Below are 17,301 nucleotides of genomic sequence, written 5' to 3'. Positions count from 1 at the left end.
TAATCCTTCTATTATCAAAATTTATTCTGACTAGAAAAACAGGAACAATTTTATGAAACATGTATCAAGACTGGGATAGCATAACTCTCCATCTCCCGGCTTACCTCACACCCTGTTGTTCATGGCACATGTCAAGAACACAATAGCCAAAGGATGCCCAGAGCCTTTAAGAAGTCTGCTTCCTAAAATTCTTGGATAACTTTATGTGCATATTTGCACATAAAGTTTGTATGCACAATACCCAAACAAACAGGCACACATGTACCTTGAAAGAATAGAAATTTCATCAGAAAAGAGAGATACGTTTACTCATAAATGACTTTGCATTCCCTCAAACATAGAGAAACATGGACTTTTAGTGGCTGTATACTTGGGAAGAAGGTTTTTTAAAAAAACACAACTAAGCTGCCATCTTTTAATCTTTAAAAAAATCAAATGCTCTTACAGTAGAAGAATATGTTTGGGAAAAATGTAGGCCTCAAAATCTGAATTTTGTTGATACCCAAGGGCAGAGAAAGCTTCCCACTTGAAGAACCCACAGTGCTCTGCTAGACCAGAGGCAGAATTATTAGATCTGTCTGATAATTCAGATCTGATTATATGATTTCCTCCTAATATTTGAAGGAAAATCACTCTCTGTGTGGCGCATGAGCTTTTGGAAGGTAGGAGTTGTCTTGCTTGTCTCCAGCACCAGAAGGAATACCAAGCATTTGATAAGCGCTCCATAAATCCTTTCTGAATGAATGAAAGAATACAAAATGTCATATATGTGCATGGGGCTCTCAGTTCCTGTGCCTAGCTGAGGCCATATTTATATCAGTTCCAGAAAGCAGCCTTTAAAAATAGGATGGAGCTAGAGGGTATTATGTTCAGTGAAATAAGCCAGGAGGAGAAAGACAAGTACCAAATGATTTCACTCATCTGTGGAGTATCAGAGCAAAGAAAAACTGAAGGAACAAAACAGCAGCAGAATCACAGAAGCCAAGAATGGACTAACAGTTACCAAAGGGAAAGGGACTGGAGAGGATGGGTGGGAAGGGAGGGATAAGGGTGGGGAAAAAGAAAGGGGGTATTACGATTAACATGTATAATTAGCATGTAGGGGGGGCATGGGGTGGGCTGTGCAACACAGAGACGACAAGCAGTGATTCTACAGCATCTTACTACACTGATGGACAGTGACTGTAATGGGGTGTGTGTGGGGGAGTTGGTGAAGGGAGGAGTCTAGTAAACATAATATTCTTCATGTAATTGTAGATTAATAATAACAAAATAAACAAACAAACAAATAAATAAAATAGATCTTAACAAACTACAAATCTTGAAAAAGCCTGGTGAACAATATAAAAATGATCTGGGCAACTTGTCATAGAAGAAACAGCTCAGAGGACTGTGGTTATGCAGTCTGGTAAAGGGCAGACTATCAGCAAAGTGACAGTGTTCTTCATGTAACAAAAGTGTGGCTTTGCTACATCATCTCTGCAGCTTCAGACTATAGAACTGAATCAACTGGTGAAAATTATAAGGAATCATGACTTAACTCTAGACAAACACTTTCTGATTTTTGGAGTTTCCAACAGTGGCAGCGGCTACCTCATGAGGTAGGGAACGTCACTGAAAACTTGCAAAAAGAAGTTCACTAAAACTTGCCAAGTATTGTGGAGCCCGCTCCTGTGTGCAGTGAGAAAGAGGCTCCCCACCTACAGGAACAGAAACCTTAGAGCAGTGCCTTCTAAAGAAGTCTCCTTCTCCATTACACTGCCGTGCTGAGAGGGGTGGTGGTCTGAGAATGGGCTTCCGTTCCTGCACCCACGGGGGTGCCTGCTCTTTGTGTCTTGGTGCCCCCGCACATCCTGTCTAGTCAGAGTCATTGCCATGTGGGGTTCCAGGTGCACAAAGAGCAGGAGCAGAACTTCAGGCCAAGGGTTTGCCTCAGCATTTCACAGACCTCGTATTTCACAGACTTAATCATCCCGTTCTGCTGGCCCAGACCTCTCCACGTAGGCAGTTCCACTGAAGGGAGGATGCACATTTTGTCTCTAGACAGATCCCATTACTATGGAAGAAAGAGGACTGGCATTGGGAAACGCAGGAAGCTGCCTGCTATAACAGAGGCAATCCATAAACATTTATGGATTATCTGTGATGTAACGAGCATAGCGTCAGAGGCTGAGATAAAACACAGATAAAATGTGGTTCCTGCTTTCAATAAGCTCACATTCAAGGAAAGAAAACGCACCTTTGAGAAATAGTTATAATGCATACAAGGGCAATCAATCTATAAGCAAGGTTCAGGTCTGAAGAACCCGATTTCAAACGGGCTTTGGGAAAAGTCAAGGACCAAATTTAAACTGTCTTGAAGAGTGAGAGAAAGCACTTCACTAGCCTTTAAGGAGGAATAGGAATCTTCTGGGCAGGGGAAAAACATTTGCAAAGCACAGAGGCCTGACATGTGAAGTTACATTTCTGAAACTGGAGAGAAACCCGGTAAGTTAGTGCAGAAAGGCACTAAGTGGCTTGGCCTGTCAAGTCATGTGAAAAAGTTGAAGTTGATTTTCAAGGTGGTGAATGGACATTTCAGAAGATTTCTAAGCTGGATAAGCTATGACGTGCATTAAATAAAAGTCATGGAGCCTAATGATAGATAAATAACATCATTAACAGCAGGAACAGACTGGTGAAGACATCCTGGAGTCAGGGGAAAAGGGCAGATGTGTGAGGCTTGGGGCATGGCTGGCTGTTGCTGTAATTAGTTCTGCCTCCCCCATGGGCTTCATGTCTGTATACAAATGCTAATGAAGCAGGGTCTTGAGGCCTTCATATGAATAATAATGCACTCAGTGAATTGTAAACTCACACTGTGGAATTAATATGTAGGCTGGATTTGTAGATCTTGTTTTTCTCAGAGGCAGCCTAAAAAAGTTTAATGTAAGTAATCACTACATAGGTAGGTGAAGACAGTTCACATGAAGTTACAAAATATAGGCAAAATTCAGTTTCATAGAAACTTCATGTTTAAATAAGTAGGCTCCATTGCAAAATATGCATGCCTACCTCTCACAAAGTGAAATACCAGTTCAGGTCAATAAACAAGATATTCAACCTCCAGAACTGTGAGAAACACATTTCTGTTGTTTATAAGCCACCCAGTCTGTGGAATTTCTTTATAACAGCTGGAATGGACTAAGCCTTATAATTATTCTCTTGCTATCCATTCCACACAAATTATCTCAGATTTCTCATTCTTCATGCACTTTTGGTTTCTTCACATTTAAATATATATGTGTGTGTTATATAAATGAATTTGTAATCAATTTGTGCAAGATTTTTCACTATGAAAGAAACAATGATTTGATTTCATTCTATTTCTAAAATACAAAGAGATCTCTTTACTTGGAGACTCAGTTGAAAATTCAGTCTTATCAGAAACCTTAGACTCTTCACATGTCTGACTTTCATGTGGAATCCTTCCTACTGTTGCCTGATGTTCCCTTGAAGGGCAGCTACTATCTCTGTTGTGAATGGTCTGAATTCGTATTCTCTTCAGATAACATGAACCTGAAGTTGCCTTGTAAGAATGCTGTGAAGACAGAATGGAGGCCAGTTGGGATGGACAGAATCTGCCTTCTCTGCCTGTATATGCAACGGTAATGAAATTAGGGCCTGGGGGTGGCAATGCAAAGGTTGGGGGTGGGGGGTGTGTGGAGAGAGCCAGATTTTAATTTTGTATTGCATGGAATTTAAACCTTGATGGTTTGCCTGCAGGTTATGCTTTTATATATTGATTTATGTTTCTACAAACCTGAGGCCTGCCCCAACCTCCCTGCTTCACCAAGCTCTCGTATTTCCAAATCTCTTTTTCTGCTCTCAGTTTTCTTTTTGCCTGAACACTTAACCACCTCTGACATATTACATAATTTACTTGTTTATTATGCTTCTGATTATTATCTCTCTTACTCTCATAAAGAAAATTGACTGTGAGGGATCTTTGTCTACCCTGTTCATGATCTACCCCAAGTGTCTAGGGTGCTGCTTGGCATACAGTAGGTGCTTTAATGCATTTGTTGAATGACTAGATGACTCCTGACTCCTGTTTTGATTCTGGGAGGCATGCACAGTCATGTGTATAAGCAATAAAACTGATGAGTAACATGAAATGATCATCTGAAGGTGGTGTCAGCATAAAACAGAAGCAGCCCCTGTTATTTTTCTCAGAGGATTTCAACAGTGGCATGAGGATGGCATTTATAGCCTATGGCCTCATCCCCTGCAGACTGGATTAAAGCCCACCACTGGAGGGGCGCTGTGCTTTTGATGGTGAAATAACCCAGTGACCCAGACATGCTGGTATGGTGCGGACAGAACCCAGCATCAACGGTGGCAGCCTCAAGTTCAGGCATATCCTTGTGCCACCTTTGCTGAGCAGAGTATCTCAGGGGAGCATCTGTCAATGTCATTCTCCTCAGCAGATCACTGGTGAGCCTGACGCTTGCACTGATTTCCAAGGGCTTTGCTCTCAAGGCTGTGGCCACAAAAAGCAGTCCCAATGGAGTTCTGAGACCAAGGCCAAGGAGGAGGGGAGGTAGCAGTGTTCTCTCTCCCTAGTGCCTGTCAGGGCAGTGTGGGCGGATGGTGGAAACGGTAACTCCTTAGTTTGATTTATTGTTAAAGGTTATGCTGGTGTTCTGGTCATGGTCATTCCAAGTTCTACAGGAAGTTCCAGACTTATAATAGTTCTAACATTGCCAAATGTGGCAACGGATCAGGGGTAGGAAGAGGCGTTTTGTCAACAATTCAACCTGGATAAGGTCTGCAGTGACTCACTAGCAGGTGAATAAATGGTGAAAGCATCTGCTTCTCCCACACACCCTATAGTTAACGTGTACCCTGCTTATTACATTATGAGTTCAAAAGTGTTTTTCTTTCAAATCCACTTCAGTAAATATGTAATTTAATAATCCACTTTTTGAGAATAGAGTGCCACTGAGGGATAAAATGGAGAAAACCAATAGCCCCAACATTAAGGTTTTATGGTTGTTTCTCATTCAAACCCAAGAAGCGAAGGCAGTCCCTAGACGGTCTCTGGTTTTATTTACTTAACAGGACGTTTTTGTCATCACCTTATCAGTTTGATGTTTGTACTTTATCTTTACTTCACTGGATGCATGCCACGGAGTGTTGTTATGGTGCCTTGGTTACATTTGGCCATGGGGATTGAAGAGGGATGAGCCAGTTCAGAGAGCTTTCAAAGCCGTCACTGGAGCCCTCCCTTATTTGAGAACAGGAAGATGTAAGTGTACCTCAGAGGCTTTCAGTTCTGGCCAGTGGTCTCAGGAAGTTCTAATGGTTCAAATATGTTTCAGAGAAGTATTTGAAAAAAACACTGTAATCAAATTTCATGTACTTGATTTTTTTTCTGATCATGGCTAAAATATTCAACCAAATGAAAAAACAAACATTTTCTGCAAATATTAGAGCCCTTTGTTAACTTTTGGTGAAAAAAAAAGTGTTCTGGCCACTTTCTCTGCCATAAAATACATTTTTTGAAACAACATAATTATGGAGAAGTTGTTGGGACTTTAGAATAAGAGAGACATAGATTTGCTGTTCATGACCTAGTGTGGCGACTTTGAAAATAGTCTTGCCTTTTCATGAGCTCTTTCACAACCTGTTAACTTCTCTCTGGGCCTCAGCTTTGCATTTTTCTCATAAGTTTCCTACATGGTTTCTTTGGGGATTAAATGAAATGGTGTGTGTGGAGTGGCTAGCATGATTCCTGGTGGAATGCAAGGATGGCCGAGCATGTTCCTCTTCTTATTGCTCCAGAAAAAGGTTTGATAAGTTTATTACAAGTTTATTTATTGATTGATAAGTTTATGAGCAGGAGGCTATTACTATAATAGTATAATGAGAATAACAGATAATCTTTTCCAATACATTTCCTAGCTTCCATACAGTAATTTTTTTATTGTTAACATACGGAGAAAATACAGATTTTTCTATAATGATTTTGCAAATGGCCATCACTGTCATCACCATTTCTATCATTTTTAAATGGATGTTTTCTTCACTTTTTAATGTCTCTGAAATCAAGGCCTGGTTTTTACTCAATGTCAAGAACAATATGCTGTCTCCAGCTGTCATGGGAGGCAGTTACATCCTGACAGCTGTCACTAGGGTTAGATGCTTTCATCTGGACACAGAAGACATCAGTTCCTTTGGCCACCACATGAGCTATTTGCTTTGGTAGCAGTTAAAATTTACATTAAATTTGGCTCCAAAATTGCCAGTTGTCTGAGAAATGACTGAAACAAACACTTATTGCATGTACACACAATGCTGCTACACATCAATTTAGTGTAGTACTAATTTTTAAATGTTTCCAATAAATCATACAATTTTTAAATTCAGAGAGGTCATTATAATAGATTCATGCATCATGAGAGATTATCAGATTATCAGTAGGTATTAAAAAATACATTTATTTGAAGTTTCCACATGTCTTCTAGGAAAAAGTTCATTGAGTTTTACCCTTATATAAGTCAGCTAATAAAAAAATAAATAAAGCTACAATTTTGATCAAATTCCAATCTTCTCAATCCTTGAAATTTATGTCATCAATCTGTAAAAATCGTGAGCGCAGGTTCTTAGAATGGTGAGTGTCCGTGAAGACATGCATAAGTGCTGGTAGCCAAGCATCATTCAGAAGGACCTCTTGACAATGAAATGAAGATCACTTAAAGTCAGCTACTGATTGTACCTTGAGGAGGAAGGCAAGATATAGTTTTATTCATAAATATTTTGTCATTGCATCCTAGAAAAAAGTATAAAATTATTTCACTGTTTTATTTTTTCTGTACATTGCTATTATTAAAGACATTTGAAATATTTAAATTTATTGCATTTCAGAGTCAAGGAACTACAGTCACTTTAATAGGTTTCTTTTTTAATCTCTTCAGTTCTGTAGATAGATTGTCACATCAGCAGCAGCGAAGGGGCAGTCCGGCAGGCAGTTAAAAACATCGACTCCCAGATCAGGGCCTGTATCCAAATCCTCTCTTCATTATTCATCATTACATGACCATGAGCAATTCATGTGTGGTTTAATGTGGATCTTATCCCCTGAACTGGTGCTGATAATACCTACATCCCAGACTACTGGGAAGCCAAATGAGGAAATGTAAGCAACGCGTTGGTCATACCATGTGCCAGCAGTAATTGCTTAAGACTTTAAATATGTTTATGTAACCTGGATTTTCAGAACTCTTTCTTTCAGGAAACAGAGACTGACTATCATCTATTAAAAGAATACAAAAAAAAAAATCTGAGAGGAATCTAAGAAGAAAAAACAGAGACATCTATCTCCACAGACAGTGAAAAGTATCAGGAACTAGGGGTGCTTTCTCTGAGGGGCATTCCCACTTTTCCTCTCTTTACAACTCTGTTCCTTTTCATTTCTGTTGCTTCTTTATCTCTCTCCACTTTTAGTGAACAAAGCATGTGTATTTTCCTGGGAAGTGAATGTGATTAGCCCAATCATTTTATGAACCCAGACAAATAAATTAGATGTGACTAGCCAGGCTGTGGGGCTTTAGTCTTGAGAGCGATGCCCAATACACCTAAACAGTAAACTACAGGAGTCAGGATCAGGCTCAGCTGAGGCGTCAGTGGGTCGAATGTCTTATACAGGATATGTTTGAAAGATGGGCATCAAAGAGTATTTCTATTATCAGCCTTCTTATATTCAAATTTAATTTTTCTTATCCTATTGCACTTACTACAATTCTAAAGTAATGTTAAATGATGGCAGCATAGGGGTGCTCTTGAGAGATACTTCTTCTAGGTCATGAATAGACATAAAATATTGTTGTTTCAAAAATGCCCTTTTTAGTTCCAGGAAAATTCAGATCTTCCAGATTTATCTTACTGTCTGGCACAGTTGTACAATAATAGTTTTGCTCCCTGATTCTTCCTTGTCTCCATGATGGCCATCCCCTTTTCATTAACTGAATATTTCATCTAGTAAATGAATATGACTCATTAGGTTGCCAATTTTGTAATTTTTTTAATTGATAAATTTTATTAATCCTTTCAAAGCTAAATCTTCCTGCTTCAGACTTGAGAGAAACTACCTTGAGATACATTTTAGAGATAACTAACTTCATTACTTGTACATATTGGGGGAAGGGCTTATTTAGATTAAGTAAACTATCATTAGAAAACTTGACAATATTCTTTTTAGAAAATTACCATCACTCAGCATCCCTCATTTTTTGCAGGAGGTTTTATGAGTACAGATATGCTACTTGCTTCCTCACCTCACCCCCTTTTGACATACTCTTCTGAGGTACTGAGCTGTGTGCTTGGTTGTTTTTTTATTTTTTTAGGTTGTGTGAAAAGAAAAATAGATGAAGTTATTTGTTCCCAGATTCACACACACACAAAAAAGGTGTCACACTTCTAGAAACATGGATTACAACATTCTTCGTACCACAACATTAGATTAGAATTTTCACGTATTCAATGCATTCTTGAGTGCATATCCGGATAAATTAGCCTGTAGAATGCACAAGCCTTGCATTGTGGGTAAGGACTCACTACTCTCATGCACAAAGATAAAGCATATGGGACTGCAAGCAAGTAGGGGAAATATGGCAGGCATGGCCACTCTTTTCTTCTGTTGGGTTGGTTGAATATAACAAGTGAAGGATAAGAGGCCCTTATCCACACACATTAGCACCTGAGGTCATTGTAGGGCTCTGAGATGGCAGCGAGCAAACTGGAGTGATCTTCCCAGCTCAGGACAATAGTCAGAGCTTGGCTGGCCCACTCTTATCCTAGGCCCCCATCTTTATCACTCTTACAGGTTCTAGCGTATGCCTTGTAGGGCCAACTACCACCAGCATTAAAAATGAGCATTCCCCATCTCAGCCCACCTTCAGAATGCCAAGTTCTCCTTTCAATGTTCTATGTGGCCCAAGAAACAGAGTTTCTTGTTTTTGTGGTATTCATATTGTTAATGAAGTTCAATGTTTGGCAGCCATACCAAGGTAGTATATCAGTAAAATGCTGCTTCTTTTCTCAATATACAGTCACTGGTGAGCTTTCATTCTCTGCCAAGGGAAGAGACCCCCGCTTATAACCTGCACCTGAAAAAGACTAATTACTAAGTAACCATGTAAAAATCAATTGAGTCACATAATCAGATCTCTCTTTCTTTTTAAAGTTTGCTATAAATAATTTATATTACTCATTTTTATGAACTTATATCTAAAGCATGAAACTGAAATAGCATTAAGGTTTAGAAGAAGAAAATGTTATAAATATTCTTTAAAATCACATCAATATGCCAATCCTTTGTAAAATTTCACCAGTGTTTTTGAACTAAACTCTCATTACATTTGTCTGCCTTTCTCAAATTAGGTTATCATGTCTATTTATGACTGTCAGTTCCTGCCATGTAATATGATTACATGGGCTTTATCAGAAGTGACACACTAGATGATTTATATGATGTGTCAGCCAGCAAAGATACAAAGGCTGATAATTTTCTGTAATTACTTTTAAAAGAATTTTGTAGATGGATTTTAAATAAATAGTATGGGGCTTCTATTTGAAGTAGTTTTCAAATATCACTCCAAGACATTGCAAGGAATAAAAAAAAAAAATCAAAGACCCAGAATGTTAACAAGAGTTTCCCAGCTGAATAAAAAATTTAAGAATACATGTTGTTTCTCTTGTATCTTCTTATGGGTGGATATTTGTAGATAGGGTCTTGGAAGTGCTCCGTCCTCCACCAGCAGGGATACATTGGCTATGTCTTTCACTGGTATGGTCACATACTGTTCATCCCAATCCTTTGATCAATTGATCCCCTTGCTTTGAATTCACCTCTCTGCTCATTTCCTACCCTAATTCTCCACACCTTTCATAGCTAAGAAACCCTTCCAGACAACAGTCACCTCTCCTGATGTGTTTTTGTAATAGATTCCTAGCCCTGGGGACCCAGCCAGACGCTTCTAAGTCTCTGAGTCACCATGACTTTCCTGGTTCTGCACAGCCAGCCCCATCCAGCAGTGGGTTTCCCACGCTCAGACAGGACCGCCGCCGTCACAGGGACAGGCTTGCTCTGGCCTGCTCTGCAGTCTGTTTCTCAACGTTTCCTCAGTCCTTCTACCTTTTGACCTGGTGACGTGTTTCATTTTATAGTTTATTTCTACTTGGATCCGATATAAAGTCAGAAGAGCAGGAGGAAACAACAGGGCTTAGGAACGTCTCAGACACACAAGCCTGGGTTTACCTCCCAGATCACCGGGCCCTTCTGAGGCATCCTGAATGAGCTGCTTACGCTCTCTGAGGATCACTGTCTCAATCTGTAAAGAGGCGTCCACGGCACTTACCGCAGAGGCAGGTATTAACCTCCAGAGACCCAATGTCGACTTGCACACCTTACAATGCCCCAGACTTGTACTTCATACATTTCCAGACACAGCTGGTGCTCAGAACTATCTGTTCATTAGCATATTGGCTGGGGTATAATTTTTACTTCCATCCTTTACTGTAATTCTAATTTCTTACCTAGCCACCATGCCTCTAGGAGACTTGGGCTAACATTTTGCTCAGTTTAGCTGGTTGTCCAAATCCTTCCCCCACAGTTAACTCTCCTCTTCAGCTTATTGCTTAACAGAATAAATTTATCACTAGTTAATTCAATTATATCATCCCTCAGGTTTTTCCTTTGATTTACCTTTTCTCCCCATGATTTCTCAGGGTGGCCAGTGTCCATATCTTTTGTGGCATTATATTGACAATGTCACAGTGCTTATAGAGTGGTGGATGTTCATTGCTTATTGGCAAAACAGAGTAATGCCCAAATTATTTCAGAAACAAATGTTTCTATTTTGGTTGATTTATGTAGATGTTGAAGAGGAAAACATTGTTGTACTGATTTCCTAGTGCTGTGCGTTCCATTCAGACAGCTTCCCAGCAGGCCCAGGTCTTCTCATCATCATGTCTCGAAGCCCAGAGTCTCGGGAGCTTCGCCCACAGTGCGCCCTGAAGGATGAGGGGGTGAACGATTTTACAGAAGTTGAGGGTGATTGTTCACCTTTTTGATGCATAATCTCTCTCCCAATATCAGAATGCCTATCAGCAAACACTTTGTCAGGAACTGTTCTGTGCTCAGATAGCCTTAGTGTCTTGAAAAGAGTGTCTGGGCAGCCAGAGCCTGACTCGGTGCCCGCCATTCACCCACACTGGGTAGGCCAGGCACCGGCCATAGATCTCTCTGTCATACAAGGCAGTTTTTCCCAAGTCGCTTTCAACACCAGAATATTCTTAGAAACCAAAGTTTTCTGCCTCTTTCTTGCCTCCTCATCCTACACACCAACAGTTTTGAACACTGGGTAGTTGATACACGGCACAAACCAATAAATTTTTAAGATACCACTAAGCTAAACAACATCTTCATCAGACCACACTTTTTAACCAAAATTCAAAGCTTCTCTTAAATGTGGAGCCACCCCAGGAGATGAACTGACAGCAAAGTTTGAGACTGTGCATGTAAATGTTTCAGAATGCTTGGAAGTTCTTGACTTACAGAAAAATATGGCCAAAACTGTTTCTTAGGAGAAAAGTAATTTCTTCTAAAAGAAAAAGTAACTTCTGCATTATATGAAGAAAGAACTGTTTTTAATGATCAACCACTATGCTTATCCCTACTTACTAAAACAGCAAAGGTAACAATATTGAACTTGATTTATTCAAGGTGAGCTTCTAAAATACTCTTCTGGCCTTGGACATCCTTATATATAAGCAAGCAGGGCAGAACAGAAAGTGGAGGGTCCCGCCTGGGTTACATTTGTGGAAGATCAGAACTCTCCAAAGATTGATACTCTTCCTACAGGGTATTCCTACAGGATGCTTTGGCCCTGCTGCAAGAATGTGTATGTGCAGCCATCCTAAAAGCATTCTGCACCACCTTGCTCCAAGAATACTGCATCTAATATACAGGCAATATTTATTTTACTTATTTAGTCTTCAAGATTGTTATTAGCAGTTGTAGAAAAGTAAAGATTTATTCATCAATAAAATCCAAAGACTCCATTTACTGAATTTCCATTCTTTAATGAAATTTGTCTGTAGGGCTTTTAAAGTTCATTTATGAAGTTAGAAATATATTCAGCTCTGCTGTCTTGGAGATAGATGGCCACATTATTACTTGTCTGTCAAATGTAAGTAGGGTTGTTAATAACAGACAGACAGCTACTAAAAATTCCAAACATGGGTGTTTCCTTTAGAGGAAATTACAGTTCTAACCTCTGAATTCCCTTTGTAATCAATTACCTGACTTTGCAAGTACTAGAAATACCTTACTTTTAAGTTAGGAGGACAAGAGGTCTTCAAACTATTTACCCAAGGAAGGCAAATGGAGCTTAAGAATATTAGCACAGAGTGACTAGTGAGTGTGATAAATGTTCAAAGTTGAGGCCAGCCTATTCAATAGACCTCAGGAAGGATCACCTCAGCTCCTCTGACTGGCATGTGAACTTACCCATGACATTCAGTGAGACATCAGTCAACAAAATGGAAAGTGATAAACTGTTGTAAGACTAGACTCCTTCTTATCCTATATCTGATGCATTGGTGTATGTCTGGAGATGGTTTCCTTTTTCCTTACCCCTCCAACAGAGTCCAGAAAAAGAATGTAATAAGGGAACCAGTGTTAGAATAAATCTAAAAACAAAATTGATTTTCTGGATTATTCAGTAAAATTTCTTAAATATCCATATAGGGGTACAAGCAAGTCCACATTTCAGCCATCTCCAGACTTCTATCTGAGTATGAACCAATATGGCAACACAATCTTGCCTTCCCCACATCGGAATTGGAAACATTAACTATCCGACAATCAGAATTTGCGACTAAAAACTGTTCATGAATTTTATCAGTTAATGTACATTTATTATGCAAAATTCCTGATGTAATGAATACAACAGTAATGCAATGCTATATTTTAAACAAAGCTTAAAGTTGAGCTTTGAAAACATCACAATGGTATCTAAAACATGATTTAATGTGATGAAGCACATTTGGATCTTGGGGAAAAGAGAGGTCATTATGGCTTTGCTGCCACAGGACAGGCTCTGTGCAGACGTGGAGGTACAGGTGGGCCCAGAAGGTGGGGACTGACTTTAGGTAGATTGACAAGGATGGTGGAGAATTTGGTCATAATCAAGTTATATATTCTCTCCTAAAGGGTTGACCCACCAAGATATAAACTCTTTAAAATATATTTTATTCATTTAACTGTTAAAAGAACAGAGTTGATCTATTATGAAAATTTCCTTTCAGGCCCTTTTCATTTGAAAATTTTCAGATAGTGGGTGATTCAAGACTTTACTGTTGAGAAAATAAACAATAAAATGCACATTCATAAACTCCAAAAAAAAAAACCCATGAACTCCAAAAGGTAGCACTGAATGATACCTTGAAAATTCTCTTTGCCAGTTAGGATTAAAAATTGTTAGGAGTTTGAGCTATATGAACACAGATACGATTCAGTCTCGTGGCTGACACATCATCATGTTGATTGTTTTATGAGACTGCAATCTGTAGCTGGTTTGTGATAACAATTTCACTCATTTGGGGCACAACTGGGAACTGTGAGATCCACCACTTACCCTTACCAACCAGTATGTCCTCAGGGTTGGGAATGGCTTGGCTAAGGAATGTTGTGTGCCCCCCAACACAGAGCTCTGGCTCTGGTAGACTCCCCATGTCCTGGCAGGGTCATGCCAGAAGAAGAATTGCAGATTGTCTTGCAAATCTTAAATGTACAGTATCTGTTCGGTAAAAATGAGAAAACCACCATGACAGCATATGCTCCTGAGCAGTGTTAAATTGAGCAAGCCTTCATTAGCACTGTTAGAAAAGCGTGCTCAGGATATAAGTCTGTCCCATAACAACTCTCTTGTTGTTGACGAATTTAAAGGATACTCATTCCTGACCAATTTTGATTCATTTTTAATCAATTACTGAGCTGTTAACAAGCGTTAACTTGACTGGCTAACATACACATGTTCAAAGACATTAGGAAAGCAATATTGCTGAACAGTTAAGAACGCTGGCTTTGAAATATTAGAACATGGCTTAAATCCACTCTCTCATTTACCAGGTGTGTTACCTTGAATAAATCAGTTAAATTCTCTGGCTCTCATTTTCCTCATCTGGGAAATGGGAAAACAGTACTGTCTTATAAGATTGACTTGGAGGGCATGTATAATATTTGCACATAATGCTCAGCAGAAAAGTCTTCATTTAACCAATTCTTTGTTGGTCTCCAACACCACTAGTGCAGGATGCAGGTATGTTTCTATTCAAACATAATCAAGAGCTCTTTCCCTTCCTTTTGTACTCTTATTCTAGAAAATCAGTGGGGTGGGAAGCACATCTGTTACTGTCCCCAGTGAGGCCGTTTGGCTCAGGGAGGGAAGGCGTAGCACCTGCCAGAACCACCAGTGCTGGGAGTGTCGTGTTAGCACCTAATAGTGCATCCTGGACCCCAGCATGGAAGCTAACTGTAGCTTATCAGGAGCTGTAGGATCTGTTTTCTCCTTCAATTGTACAAGAATTTCTACTACCCTGGGACTTCAGCATAGAATTTTTCCTAACTTCCATCAGATTCAGGTTATGGGTGAGTGCACTGGAATTAGATCTAATTTTGTCCTTGTTCCTGGCTTTATTAGCATGTAGGAATTCTGTTTCAATGTGGTTACAACAACAAGATTTACAATTCATGCAGGGAGGGAACATAATGCTCACTTGCATATTTTTTTTGTTTATATGTAATGAAAATGGTCTTTATATTAGTGGTGATGACCTGGGAAAGCACTGACTAGCATGTTTGCAGAAAAGCAAATTATAAAGATGTTAACCAAAAATGTGTATTTCTTGGACAGAGTGCATACTGAATCATCTTCATATATCATTCCTCTACAGAAGCTGCAATCATGTGGTGGGTATTTTCCAGTTAATTGAATCATGATCTAGTTTAGGAAAATAAAATGCAATAGCACACAGTCAAGGCAGGGGCATAAAAGCATAACTCAAATCCTCTGTAAAATCTTAGAGTCAATATATATCTCTCCACTTTTTTCTCAGTCAGCTCAGACTGCTAGAAAAGAACACAGACTGGGGGCTTAAACAACAACAGATAATCTGGGTAGAATTCCAGTCAACACTGAATCTCAAAGTGTTTGTCTCATGGCAGAGAGTCAGAGACTTCCAAAGTTTTAACTTCATAGTATGAAATTTTCAAACACAATTACTTCTTCTGAAGACTTTTTCATTTATATACAACCATGTTGAATAAAGGTATATTCTATACAGTACTTTAATCCTGTTAACCACTTTATACTTTCAAGATGCAGCATAGAATCACTCTAATTTTCAAAAATATGTTTAAAATAAATTTTTCTAAATTATTTAGAAATTTTAAACGTTTTTGATGACCCAATAGGTCATCATTTAAAAGCCAGGGCTTTGTTTTGCTTGGCATCTGTGCAAAAATATTGAAATATTTTTCTCTATTTGGTCCCACTTTGACTGGCAAAAGACCATCACTTTTCATTCCAAAAGTTTTCCTTACATAATCACTGTAAGCTCAAGTGGCTTTTCTAGTTTGCTGCTTCTCACCTCCTGTGAAGTAAAATCTAGGTAACAGACATTGGTATTTACCTGGCAGGGTTGTCTTGGAAGTTATATATATTATTTGCACATAATGCCAGAAGAAGACCTTTATTTAACCAAATTATTTGTTGGTCTCAGACAACAGTTGGCAGGTACCATAAAATTTATTTTTTAAAGGAATTGGTTGCTTTTTAAAGCCAATCGGTTTATTAGTCTTTTGTGTCTGTTGTATTGTGCTCCAAGTATCAGTAAGTATAGACAAGAGGAAAACTTGTTACTAAGTTAAAAAGTAATATATTTCTAGTAGAAATGGAGCACCGAAGGTGGATAGTAAAGTGCTCTGAGTGGCTTTTATTACTATTTATTTGAGAAGTAGAGAAAGGTGAAATTATTGAGCAAAATGTGGGAATTAATTCCATTTAACTTATTAGCTAAAAGTTGGCACAGTAAAATCAAAAGAATCTGAAGTCTATGCTTTCATTAAAATAGAAATCAGAGTGATTACTTTGTTTAAACCATTTGTTTTACTAATGAGCCAGGCAAAAGTAATAATTATAAACTTAAAAAACTAATTAAGAATAAAAAATTTAAAGTCACAGAAAAGCAAATATTTTGAAATATTTTTAGTGGCCAAATTGAAAAAGTGCACTAAACTAGTATTCTCATTTGCTGGTGGTATCATTGTAAATTGGCACGACTCTTTTGCAAACCATTTAAATCATAAACATACACATCTCCTTTGGCTCAGCAATCTTATTCCTGGAAATTGAAACAAAGGAAAAAATTTAAATGAAGACAAAAGCTACATGAAGAGGTAATAATATTCATTGTATCATGTTTTCTAAGCATAAAAACTAAGATGATAAATATACATAATCAGAAACTAGGTAAATAAATGATGGAGCAGGTACTGAATAGAATAGTATGCTCTCACTAAGAGGAGTGGGAGATATTAAGTGCAGAATGCTTTGAGACAAGGTTGTGCCTTTAAGTTCAATTTAGCAGCTGGAGCACATGCCATGATTTCCCTCCTTCCTAAAATCTCACTAAGGTATCAGTAAAGATATACAAAGAAGTATGTTCCTAAAAGTCCTCAGAGGGAAAGCCTTCTGATCAGAACAGCTAATTAGAAATAGTGATAAATATCTAGAGCATGGAAAATATTTAGAGTCATATAGAAATAAATGAGAGCTAACCCTAGCCTGGAAGGTGCATAAATCCTGTTAGGGGAGGGAAAAGCCACTTCATTCTGGGAAATCCTGGAGAAATCCTCACCTTGTTACATGAAAGTGTGGAAAGTAAGTGGGAAAAGGGGAAAGTGGGGAAGGAGTCACCAAAATTAACAGGAAGACCATCAACAGAAGTACTGTGCACACCCTTACAGATATGCACATGCACACACACACACACACACACACACACACACACACACACACACACACAGAGCCTTCCTGGAGGGTGCTTCTCTCAAGGCTAAATGAATGCACATCCATTGAACATGGGAAGGGTCAAGGTCTCCACTTAGTGCTGATGCCGAGTTAAGCTTCCTTCATTCTCTGAAGGATGGAGAGAAGGGCCTGGATTTCCTGCATGTTTCTCACATGTGCATCC

At 38.8% G+C, this 17,301-nt stretch overlaps 2 long non-coding RNA genes across 3 annotated transcripts in view; one reads left to right on the top strand and one right to left on the bottom strand.

Annotated features, from left to right (window-relative positions):
- Positions 1 to 17,301, top strand: part of LOC140847883 (uncharacterized) — a 60,933-nt gene that overhangs the window by 21,749 nt on the left and 21,883 nt on the right. For both annotated transcript variants that reach the window (XR_012128144.1, XR_012128145.1), the window contains exon 2: positions 3,548 to 3,647. This is a non-coding gene — a long non-coding RNA (uncharacterized lncRNA). The remainder of the gene's footprint in view (positions 1 to 3,547; positions 3,648 to 17,301) is intronic.
- The window catches only part of LOC140847884 (uncharacterized), a 62,183-nt gene continuing 48,555 nt past the window's right edge, over positions 3,674 to 17,301 (bottom strand). The window contains exon 3 of the long non-coding RNA XR_012128148.1: positions 3,674 to 6,760. This is a non-coding gene — a long non-coding RNA (uncharacterized lncRNA). The remainder of the gene's footprint in view (positions 6,761 to 17,301) is intronic.

This window comes from Manis javanica, chromosome 2 (assembly GCF_040802235.1).
Source record: "Manis javanica isolate MJ-LG chromosome 2, MJ_LKY, whole genome shotgun sequence".
In the NCBI taxonomy this organism is placed as follows: Eukaryota; Metazoa; Chordata; class Mammalia; order Pholidota; family Manidae; genus Manis; species Manis javanica.
Note: the sequence above shows the minus strand (reverse complement) of the source record. Positions and strands in the feature narration are given on the sequence as shown.